Consider the following 12,458-nt stretch of genomic DNA (forward strand, 5'->3'; position numbering starts at 1 on the left):
CCCCAACACGGAGGCACCCCTGTGGGAGAAGTGGGAGCAGAGGGGTCGTACAGATACTAAAACCATCAGGTGACAAACAAACCAGGCAAACGCCTCCGGGGTCTAGAATTTTCCGTGTAAGCGGGGCAGGGTGGTGCAGCCACTGGGTCTGGTCTGGAATCTTTCCCACTTGTCGGTGAGGGCGGCAGGGCCACTGGGTGGAGTCCTGGGGAAGTGGACAGTGCCGCTGCATGGCCGTCCTGCCTGGGAGAATCTCTCCACAACTTCTAGTTGACCACAGGTGTGAGAAGTGGGAAACGCACACACCCAGGAAGCGGGGAGTGGTCGGGGTCCCCCTGCCTCCGGCAGGCTTGCTGAGCCTGGGCAAGGCCATGCTGCACACCCTCACTGCTCCCTCTGAGCAACCAGAACGTTTTGCCCAAAGATCTAAGGCCTTTCTGTTCTGACATTCTGGGGCTCCATCCCCTGGGCGCCTGCTGCGTGGAAAGCTTCACCCGGAGCCACAGGGAGCACAGAGATCCCTAAACCCAAACATCTGCTCAGAGAACCGAGGGTTCAGGGCCTGGGAGTGGCCAGAGGGCCCAGTTCTCCCATGGCCACTTTGGGCCGTTGCTCGAGGCCCCGAGTTTGTTTTCACGGGAGACTATGGAGTCAGGGGCTTCACGGCAGGATTGGGAAGGACGGGTGTGAGTCCAGATAAGGGGAACGGGCCCACATGGGATATGATGAAGGGAACTGAGGCCCAGGGCTAGGACTGGGGAGAGGCGCGTGGGGCCCCGGGGGTACAGAATTTAAGGAGGCAGCTGAGAGCGAGGCCTGCCGAGGCAGGCGTCACAGGGAGGGGCTGGACTGGCCACCTCGGTTTGGCCTCAGTCTCTGGCCTCTCCTCTGGCTGAGAAAGGATTAGATTCCTTCAGCCTTAAGAGGTGGAGCCAGATACAAGCCGGGTTCTCAGCTGCTGCATCAGTAGCCTTCCCCCAGTGGCGAGCTTCCCGGCACTGGTGGTATGCAAGCAGAGAAGAGGAAGTGAGCCGTGGGGTGAGGAGACCTGCCCACTGTATGGAGGGAGGGGCTGGATCGAGTGACCTCTGTGTCCCTCCCAGCCCCGTGCTGTGTAAATCTGAGTCCCCCAGCAGCCTCTGCCCAGAGTGTTATTAGGACAATCTGCTGGTCTGCAGGAGCCCTGCAGCTGGGTTGTGGTGCCCCCGCCAGAAACCTCTCCAGCTCAGACGGCCCCACCCACTCCCCGCCGACAGAGCCCCCACCCACAACCACCCAGCCTCCGTGTCCAAGCCAGTAGAATATGATTTTATTGATCGGAGATGCTGGGCTTGTCGATTTTCTACGTGGGGAAGAGTGTACACTTTCCTGTCACTTCTTAAACAAGTTGTAAAATGGATTGTGCACATGAAGGAGACATAATACCGGCCGCAGTGAGCTGCGTGGGGCCCGCTGGCTCTATAAATCGGGGCTGAGAGGAGCGGGGGTGAGTTGACGAGGACTCTCGGTCTCTCTTTCTGGACGTGAAATGGTTGACTTCTCAATTGTGAGAGAAGCCGGCCCAGGTGTCCCCCAGGCGGCTGTGGGGACAGAACAGCGCCCAGCAAAGGAAGGGAGAGCGGGTTTCTAAAAGGCGCCTGCTAAGGCGGAGGACAAGAGTTCCAAGTCACCTCCCCCGGGGTTCGGGCACACTGGCACCTCCTCTGGGGCAGCAGCAGACCTGGCACCGGCCTGCCCAAACTCAGGCACAGCCGTCCCCTTCTGGATGCCTGTCGTTTCCAGGGGCCTCCTGTGCTGCTAGTTACAAATTTGAAAGACATTGGATGGCAGTGGGCACCCCTGAGGGTTCTGGGCAGGAGACAGACCATGTTGGCATTTTTAAGAAGATGGGTCCAGGGCTGGCAAGGTGTGGCCATGAAGCAGGAACTTGGGGTCAGCACTCTGACGTCCACACCGGAAAATGGAAATTAACTGCCTCCTGAAATTCAAAGAGAAGGTCAAACCAGAGCCAGAGCTGCCTGGTCCATCTTCCCTCTGGGCAGCGATGGATCAGGAAGGCGGGGTGCCTCACGCGGGGCACTGTCGCAGCACCCAGCACCGGCGAATGCAAAGACTCCCGCTTTCGTTTCTCTGGATAAACAGTAAACACGTTTTCTCAGAAAACCGAACCGGGGCCAGGAGGGGCGGGGTGGGGAGGAGGCGGGGCTCAGAACTGGATAGTGACAAGCCGGACCCCTGGCAAAAGACACTGGGGGGCCTCTTCTGCTCCTGTGGTGCCCGTGGGATGAGCAGGAGAACGGAGTCAGAGGCCCCCCGACCACGGGCAGCAGCGAGGACTCACGTCTGCCCCCGTTCCGTCCCCTTTGGCGTCCCCCTCCTCTCCCCTTTGGCGGCGCCCGTGCCGCCAGCCGTCGCCTGTCTCAGAGTATCCGGCGTATTATTTAGCTGCTTAATGATGGCAGGAGAAGCAGGGTGTAATCACCCGTGTTAACATGTAATTTATTCTATATCTGTAATTATGTTTTACAACCAGAAATGAAAGAGCGATGCACCTCCGGCTTATCCAGCAGCGGGTGGCCCCACGCCTCCGGCCTGCATAGGGGTCAGCCCCCTCAGAGCCTCAGCCAGGGGCATTATTGGGGATCCAGGGGTGCTATTCTCGGGCGAGCTGAAGCTGGGGTGATGGGGGTCGGGCCGGGTCACACAGGTAGAAGAAGATGCCCACGTCCGAATCCCCAGAACCCGTGACTACGTGACCTCACGCGGCCAAAGGGACTTGGCAGACCTGATCGAGTTAGCGACCCTGAGACGGGAGACGACCCTGGATGGTGCGGTGGGCCCAGGGGCAGCACAAGGTCCTTACTAGAGGGAGCAGGAGGTCAGAGTCAGAGAGAAGGCGTGAGGACGGAGCAGAGATCGGAGGAGAGAAGACCCTGCAGCCTCGAAGCTGGAGGAAGGGGCCATGAGCCAAAGGGCGTGGAGGCCTCCAGCCCTGGGAAAGGCCCGGAAGGGGTGCTCCCCCAGGAGGAAGCAGCCTCCACGAGACGTGCAGCCCCCGACACCTTGATCTTAGGACTTGCTTCTGACCTGCAGAACTGTGAGCACAAATGCATGTTGTTTTAAGCTATCACGGTTGTATCATTTGTTCCAGCAGCCGCAGGACCCTCCTGCAGCTCCCTCCGTGCCGCCCCACCCACTGACGCCTCAGTCTGGGGGAGGTTGCAGAGAGGGTGGGGGGGTGTGGTCGGGGGAGGGAAGTGAGAGGAAAGGGAGCTCTGTCCCGAGGCCCAGCGATGCCCCCAGCTCAGACACCTGCTTAGGCTGCTTCCCAAAGAAGGGAAATCTGGGCTCTCCCTCCTGCCAGAGCCACACCCACTTCCTACAGGTGGGCGTTACAGGTGCTTTTACTGGGCAGAGAAAGGGTGTGTTGGGGAGGGGGCACCTGAGGTCGCGTCTGGCCGTTGGGGTCTCCCTGATCATCCAAACAAAACTGGTGCCACGTCACCCTACACAACGGACGTGAGGGGCCCTGGTGGGGGATGCATCCCAAAGGCTGGGGTGGTGGACGGGGTGGGGGGGGCCCAGCGCCTCCCCCACGGCCCCTGCACCTCACCTCTGTGTGTCTGCCCGTCACCAGGAGGCTGGCTACTGCCGGGCCTGCTGCCAAGGTCCACGAGGGTGGGGCTACATCCAACCCTTCATTCACTGCTGCGTCCCCCCAACCCCCATCACAAGGCCTGGCACAGAAGGAGGAAGGGTGGGGAGGGTGGGAGAAGGGGAAAGACGGAGGCGAGGCGAGGAGAAGAGACAGAGAGGAATGGAAGGGGAGGGAAGGAAGGGACTGACGGAGAGTTGGGCAGGGAAGGAGGGAGGGCGCGGCTGGCTTCCTGCCGCCCCTGTTCTGTGATCCTGGCCCCAGCCGCTTGGAGCCGCCAGCCCAGCAGACAGGTCTGTCTGACAGAACCCGGCCTGGTACTACCTGGAAGCCAGAAGCTGCTGGAAATCCCATCTAACTTGTTCTAACCCCGTGATCTAATTTCCCCAAGGATTAGACTAAGAGACACCTGGGGGTTGGCGACAAATTTAGACGCAGCGAAAGCACTGAGTCACACTTGCCTGCTTGGAAAAACAGAACTAATTAAGTCACTGTTGGGGACAGTAGAAGAGGAGGCAATGGAAAAACCTGCTGACCCGCTGACAGCAGCTCGGCCAGTGTCACCCCCACGTGAGCCCGTTCTCCTGGCCTGGCAGAGGGCTCCAAAGGGGGCTGCATGTCACAGATGGTGAGATGGGTGCAGGACGCCCCCTAGAGGGAGGAGCCCAGGCCCCACCCCTCCCCCACAGGAAGAGCAGAGTGGAGAAAACGCCACCTCCCTGGTGTCTGCTGGTGAGTCAAGCCTGCCCTTCCCGCTAGGAGCCCTGTCGGCTCCTGGAGGGCAGACCCAGGACGTCCAGCACCTTCCCTCCTCCTGTGTCTACCCCCTCTTCCTTCACCTCTGCCTGAGGGGCACATCTGCTGGCATTTGCTCAGTGCTGGTTAAAATGTAAACAAGCTCTGGCCATGAGGACACGTGAGGACAGCAGGCTGAGTGACACCTTGGGCGGGCGCCCAGTGAAAGAAGTGAATTCACAGATGAGGCCAGATTGCAGGAGGCAGGCAAGGATGGTTAGAGCACGGACCTGAGCAGAGGAGATGGCATTTGACTTCAAATGGCTCTCTTAACAAATGCCCATTCTGGGCCAAACGGTAGAGGGGCTGGACTCAAGGATAGACCAAACCCATCTGGCCCCTCAAGGAGCTCACACCAGGGGGACCTGCACCCCATTCAGACGTGTAACAGACAGGATGAGGCTGTGCAGCCAGGTCCTCTGCCCGCTGGACCTGCCCATCTTCCAGGCCTCCCCTCCCACCCCCATCTCATCAGCACAGGCACAGAGGCTCAGGAAGGGAGGGAGTCTGCCCAGACCCCTGGCTCCTGCCTGGATCCCACCGGTCCTCTCAGCCTCTCCACCACCTTTTCTTGGGGAGGACACACTGCCATTACCAGCGAGTGGAGGACGGTGGCAATGCCACAACACGTTGACCCTGAGAGCCCCCCATGCCTGAAGGTGCCCCCTCTACCAACAGCAGCCACAGAGGCTCTTCCTGTAAGACCCTGAGGAGCTTACAGGACTGAGCCCAGGACTCCAAGCAGGCCTCCTTTCTGGGGCTCCCCTGGTCCTGGCCAGTGGTGGGGTTCAGTGGGAAGATATTGCCCTCGAAGACTTCCCCTCCGTGATGTCAGAAACCCCTCCTCAGGGAACAGAGCCTCTCATTCCGTTTGGGGGTTCATCCCAGGATGCCTGTTGAGTTCACAGGCAGGTGCACAGGACCAGAGTGGGACCCTGAGGACAGGTGTGCAGGGAGGAGGCAGGTGGGACCATCAGGATGCTGGGTGCACAGGCCACCGGCTCCCACCCTATGCCCCCCACAACCTCCCAGCCCAACGCCCCCCACACTCCAGCCCTCCTCGGACCTGACATCCTGCTCCGAGCATCAGGCCTTTGCTGAAGCCATTCCCTCTTCCGGGAATGCTTTCTCCACTCCAGGTGGCCGATGCTCTGTCACCCTCTAGGCGTCAGATGAAATGCCACGTCTTCAGGGAGGCTCTCCATTAGACCTGGGCAGCCCGGGGATGGTTTGGCAGCTCAGCTACCAGGACCCAGACGGTTCCAGCCTCCCCTCTGCCTTTCCTAGGGTGTGGCCTTTGTCTTCATGGCTCAAGATGGTGGCCTGAGCTCAAGCCATCACGTCTCTTGGTCCCAGGCAGCAGGATGGAGGATGTCACAGAGAACAAGGTCACAGGGTACTCAACAACTGCCTGTTTGGGACAGTTCCCACTGCTGATATATGACACTTCTGCTTATCCCGTCGGTCACTACCAAGTCACATCTTGTCAGGCAAGAGAGGCTGGGAAATGTTCCCCCACTGAAAAGTGGGGTGCTTGGCTGACGGGCTTTTCCACCAAAGCTTCTGCTGGCTAGGATGACGCAGCTGGTCAGAGACGTGGCCTCAAGTGGCCAGACCTGGGCTCAGCTGTGCTTTGAGATCTCACTTATCATCTCAAGATGTCAGGATATTCCATAGTCTATTCAACATACATATATAAATAAAATATAAAACCATAGCTTTGGATCTGTTTTACTAGTAAAACAATGTTGCCACCTCCTTGCCTGCCAAACTCTGAGTAAAGTGGACTTTGCAGGACAAAGCCGAGTGTTTACCCACTGGCACGTGCTGCCCGGGGCTGAAGGGCCCAGTCTCACAAAGGCAGCGTGGGCGACTGCCAAGGGCCCCCATGTCCTCGAGGCAATGAGAAGATTGAAAGATGGGGAGCAGGGAGGAGGAAATGCAGAGTGTGTGTGTGTGTGTGTGTGTGTGTGTGTGTGTGTGTGTACACACCCACGCACAGCCCTCCGTGTGTGCTCCTATAGTCTCCTAATAATGGCTGTACTGTGTACTTTATATTTAAACGCACCGTGAGCAGCGTTTTCACTCTCATTGGCGCTTTGGACGCTCATGGCCGCCGAGAGGACAGAGGTTCTTTTGCTGGTGAGAAAACGGAGGACTGGAGAGCGAGGGGCCTTCCTGTGGTCACTCAGCTGGTCACAGGCAATGTCGGGACCAGAACCCAGGCCCAGTGCCTGCTTTCCTCATCCCACCGCGCCCCCCTGGGGAGATCTCAGGGACTTTCTAAGTCTGTAAACCCAGCATTCAGATGGGGACTGATGGCCAGCCTCGGGCAAGGTCCTGCCAGGGGGCAGACAGAGCCCGTGATCGGGCTGGTCACGGAGGGGGACATCACAGGCACGACTCCCACTCCTGTCCCCCGCCACCCTGCGCATCTGCAGCTTTCAGTGAATGACCCTTTTATCTCCAGAAGAGCTTCAGAAGCCTGGTGGCAATTCCAGCTGGAGAGCTTAGACTCGTTAGCAGTGGGAAGCATGTGGGAGAGTTGGGTGGCACAGAGTTCAGAGCGGCCCAAGGACCGTCAATCGCTCAGCCCGAACCCCTGTGCCCTCCCCGCTCCCACACGGCACCGCACACACAGCACTGCCAGGGGACGGAAGGTGACAGGATGATGAGCACGGGGAGGCACACAGGGGAGGGATGGCCCCCCCACACACACCCGCGTGCCTCGGTGTCCCCCCAGCACAGCAACAAGCTGCCTCTCCCAGAGAGGCGAGGCGGGAGCTGAGGATACATGGGATGATGGATGGGATGGTCCTGTAACTGCCTGGAGGTGCTGTCACTCGGCTTCTGAGGAAAGCCGTGTCATAGATTCCTTTTTGTGAGATAAGCAGCTTCCGGTGAGAGGACGGATATTCCCAACCGTCTCCCCTGTCCCTGGATCTCAGCCTAATGTCAGCTCCTGAGAGACCCCATCCCTGGACCCCACTTGCTCGCCGCCTGGCCATCCCGCCCGAGTCAGTTCTCTGCCCAGCACTTGCTCCCAGCGGCGACCTTGCCTGTTTGTTTATCTCTTCACTTACCACACCGACCCCCGCTACTGGCACATGAGCTCTAGAAGCAGAGTCTGTGTGGTGAGACTCACCGCAAGCCCTCAGCAAGCCCATGACTTTCACGGAGTGTCTCCTAGAAGGGACCCCACAGTCGGGAGAGGTCAGAGCCTGGGCTCCCTCTAAGGCTGCCTACCCCAGACTCTGTACACTCCCGTAGCCTGTGGCGGGCAGGCCTTGCTTTCCTGTGCTTCCTGGCGTCCTTTCAGCTGCGTCCTCCTTGTTACTCCCAGGCCAGCTCTTTCCACCCACTGAGGCCAGAGACGTTAGAAATGCACAAAAAGATGTAACTCAGCGGTGTGCCTCCCAGACGTTCCTGAGCTCTGGGCAGCCTCTTTCTCCCCCACAGATGCCCCCCAGGAGTCAGCACAACTCCTGAGAGACAGACACAAATGTGGGATGGGTGTGTGTCAGTGTCCCGGGGCCACCATCACCAATTGCTGCACACTGGGTGGTTTAAAGCAACAGAAATTTGTTCCCTCCCAGTTCCAGAGGCCAGAAGTCCGAAATCGAGGTGTGGGCAGGGCCGTGCTCCCTCCGGAGGCTCTAGGGGAGGGTCCCTCCTGCTCCCCCGGCTCCTGGGGGCTCAGCGATTCCTCAGCTTGTGGCCGCATCCCTCCCCCTCTGCTCTATCCTCACCTGGTCTCCGCTTCTCTCTTCTCTCCTTGACCTTCTCTTATCAGGACACTTGTCACTGGATTTTGGTACCACCTAATCAAGGATGACCTCATCTCAAGATCCTTCACTTAGCTACATCTGCAAAGACTCCAAGTAAAGTGACAGTCACAGACTCCGGGTGGGCATGTGTTTGGCGGGCCAACATTCACCCCACTATAGCGTGCTTTTTTCCTTCCCGTTTCCCAGCACCTCTGTGCCTGCAAAAGCTTTAGCCCACCCTCCTCTTTAGGAGGGAGGGCAGCACCACGTGTATTCACCTCTGCGTCCTCTGGACCTGGCGCAGGTGGGCTGTAGGCTTATCTTTTGCTCTGTGCAATTCCAGGCAGAGTGTGAGCAGAGTCCCTGCTGGGCTCCCCTGGCCCCGGGCCAACACAAATCCAGTGTACAGATGTTTCCTCACTGGACCAAGCCACCACCGGCAGCACCCACAGGCTCCCTCATTTGTCTGTCACAGCGCGACCCCAACAGACACCTTGGGAGTCACGGAGTCAGACTTGCTGGAGGAATTCCGCGTCGGTGTGTGGCACATGCTCTGTGTCCACTGCAGAAACCACCACCAGGCCTTGGGACAGAGATAAACTGGCACCCAGAGGTGACTCGCGGGCAGGTAGAGCGCCTGGTCAGGCCGTAAGCTCATTACAGCGGATCCGGGAGCAGCCGGGGTGCGAGCTCACCACCAACCACTTGGATTCGGTTCATCATTGTTTTACCTATGTCCACAAGCGAGGAACAGGAGGACGTGTGACCCACTTCTGCTGGCTACTGGGCCCCGGCGTTGGCAGAAGCACTATGGCAACCAGACACACGCACTTAATGACATCAGCCCATGGCGCTTTCTCACAAAGATTATCGGGAAGCAGACACCTTCACCTCTCGTAGTCAGGGAGGAGGAAGAGATCCCAGCTTGTTTACGAGAGGAGCCCCTGTCCACACCACCCTCCCCGGCCAGGTGCACCCACGTACCTGCCAGGAGCCTGGGAAGGGTGCGGCCATGAATCCGGGCTGTGCCCGACCTCCTCGGGTCCCCGAGGGTGCCGCGCCAGCTGGCCCTCTGGCCGTGTGACAGCCACCTGGTTCGGCCTGGCCGGCCTTGCTTCTCCTGGTGTTCACCTGCGCACCTGGCTTCTGACCAGGCACTCAGCCGGATCGTGACGGGGTGGCCTTGCCAGCAGGGGATGGGGCAGCCCTAGGGGGACAGCAGGAAGAGTAACTGTCCTGCTGACAAGCCAGGTCTCAGGTCTCACCTCTTCAGAATACACCCACGACTGGGCGTCCTGCCCCCTTTTCCCCGAGGAGGAAGTGAAGGCCTAAGGAGCCTGCGTCATCCACAGCAGGGACAGGGTCCAAGCCCACTTGTCCCTCCCTTGTCCAAAGATACAGCCTCAGTTCCCAGTAAAATTGCCAGGGACCGACTTGATTGAACATTAAGTATCTCCCCTGCCCCAGCTGCCCGCCGAGGCGGGGCAGCCCTCTTCCCTGTCACCTCCCACACAGCTTTCTCAGGACTGCAGCCCCCGGAGCCAGGAACCCCCTGAGGTAGGGACCCACCGAGTGCCAGGACCAGGCGCTCAGTGCTCGTTCAGTTAATAAATCCGTCTGCATGTGAAAACAGGAGGCTTTGGCTTCTTCAAAGGCAGAGCTCCCGGGAGGCTGCAGTCTGTTCCCCATCTGGGTTTCGGGGTACTTTCCCTGAGCTGCGATCACACCCACTGTGCCAGCACCAGTGTGGCTCTGGGGATACTCCTTGGCCACCGCTCCCCTTGGAGCAGAATCCTCTTCCAGGTAATTCCCACCGCCCCTCCCAGGCGTGGGGGGCGGCTCCTGCTGGCCTCTGTCCTTCCTCCTGAGGACATCAGGGAGGCCCCTTGTCAGTTGCTGAGGGGGTAGAGGTGGGCAGCCTGCACCCTGATTCGATTCAGCCGTGGGGCCTGTGGTCTGCTCCCCGAGTCCTCTCCTGTCACGCCAGCCCTCCCACATCCTTTCCTTTATCCTCAGTCCTGTTCCAGACAGTTTACCTCCAACTCAGACCTGAGCACATTGGTCCCTGCTCCTGCTGGTGGCTCAGTGCACTGGACTTGGGAACAGCGTAAGGGAGTGTGAACCCAGGCTCTGGCCAGGACGTGCTATCTGAGGTCAGGGGTAACTATTCCGGAAAATACAGCTAATGCCATCGTGTACGTGAAGATCATCTGAGCAGAGATGCAGAACGCCGTGGCCGAAGGCTGTGGCTGTGTCCTAATCAGCACTGCGGTCACAGGAAGGTGAGACCCCAGAGCTTGAGGGTCACGCAGCCTTCTCTCCCAGCCCCACTCCCAGCCCGCCCCCCAGTCCCAGGCCCTCCGCACCCCCACACATCTGCGTCTGCCTGTGCTGTCCCTCTTCCCAGCTGCTCATCTCCTATTCTCTGCTATCAAAAGGCGGCATGTCATTCCCGCACTTGCAAGTCTGGTGTGGGAATCGCTGTCTCTTTCCCTGGACCCATTCCCCATGCTTTTGCATGATATTTGTCACAGTGACACCTCTGAGGATGAGACCACATCAAGGTCATCTCTAAATCCCCAGGGCCAAGTGCAGCGTGGGGCCCAGGCGCTTAGCTCGTGGGGTGGGGCCGGCCTGCGGGGGCAGCAGTCAGGCCTGGGGGACTGAGGACCTCCGCTTCCCGCTGTGTGGCCTGGGCAGCTCAGCATCCCTGAGCCTGTTTCCTCCTGAGTAGAAGAAACTCGGGAAGGTGACTCCCTGAAGTGGTGTGACAGTTGGAGGCATCACGTACTGCCCGTGGGAGCCTGCGCCCCGTGTGCAGAAGCGTGTCAGCACCACGGCCAGCAGCCCTGCTTAGGGAAGCGAGGCCGTCCTGGGTTCAAATCCCAGCCCCTCCTCCAAGCTGGGACACCGGCAGGGCAAGTCTTATCGCCAGCCTGAGCCTCCTCTCAGCCTCAGTAAGATGGAGCGGCGAGGCCCTGCCTCACGGGGCTCTTTCATGGCTGCCCCCAGACGAGGGGTGTACGATTTCCAGCTCAAGGCTGAGCACCTCGAGCAGACGCAGCGATTGTCTCTGGAGATGTCTCTGCTAACTGCTCAATAAAATAGTCCTGGGTCACCTTCACCTTCCACAGCCTGCTCTGGTGCAGAGGGCACGGGGCCGGCTACCATGCAGTCTCCCACAGGCACGCACGCACGCACACACACACGTGGGGACGCTCGCACAAGCACCTGGAAGGGTGAGGAGGATGCGCTCTGAGCGAGGTGGGAAAGCCGTGGCTGGCGGCCTGGGGGCCGGTGTCTGACCCGGGGAGGGAAGACGAATGGGCTGCACGTTGCCGGGAACTGCAAGGACAGCAGTTTCCTTTCCAGCCAGTTAATGTCAGGTTCGTTCCAGGTGGGGAAAAGGAGCCAGCCGTTGAGCGGCCCCTTCCCTGGAAAGGTCCCAGGAGACGCCCTGGCCAGGAGGGGGAGGCCTGGGCTGTGTGTGCGCTGCGCTGCCCACGTAGGACGCCGGACCTCCTTTCCCCAAGGGAATAATGGGACTGGACAAGGTCAGGGCGCTGACACCGCCGGGGTGTCGGGCTCACCTAGGGGAGGGGTGGGGCTTGTTCCGGACACATGTTCTGGCCTCCAGGGCCCAGGGGTTCTGATCAGGAGAGCCTGGCCAGCCCAGGGATCCGGGTGTGTAAGCTCCCCAGGTGGTCCTGATGCTGGCAGCTCCCAGCCGAATGTATGGAGAGTCCTCATGAACTTCCAGGTTGAACATGGCGCCTGCTGGTTCTGCGCAGGAGACGGGGTTCCCTTGAAGGTCCCCCAGTTCTGAGTCCCACCACCCAGAGCTAAGCTGGCTGTCCCATGCTCCCGTCTGTGAACAGATTCAGCCCAAGGAGCCAGCAGAAGGACCGATTCAGTCCTAACCAGCAGTTTCTGAGGCTTCGTCCCACACAGACTAAGAAAGGTTGCTTACTGCATTCCCTCGTGAAAGGTCCAGCGCGGGGGGGACCAGGTGGGGTGACCGTCAGCTATATGTCACAGAAAGCTGACCCTAGTGACGTATCTAGATTCTCTCTTTTTATTTCACTTAACATAACTGTAAGTCCAGAGGTCTGACATCAGGGACCCAACCTCAGCCTCCTGGCCACAAAAGAGCTGCAGCAGCCACAGGCATAATACACATTTTAGGCCGGAGGAAGGAAGAAGGATGAAGAACAAAAGATAGGAGCAACTGAGTCTGCCTC

This window comes from Rhinolophus ferrumequinum, chromosome 12 (assembly GCF_004115265.2).
Source record: "Rhinolophus ferrumequinum isolate MPI-CBG mRhiFer1 chromosome 12, mRhiFer1_v1.p, whole genome shotgun sequence".
Taxonomy (NCBI): Eukaryota; Metazoa; Chordata; class Mammalia; order Chiroptera; family Rhinolophidae; genus Rhinolophus; species Rhinolophus ferrumequinum.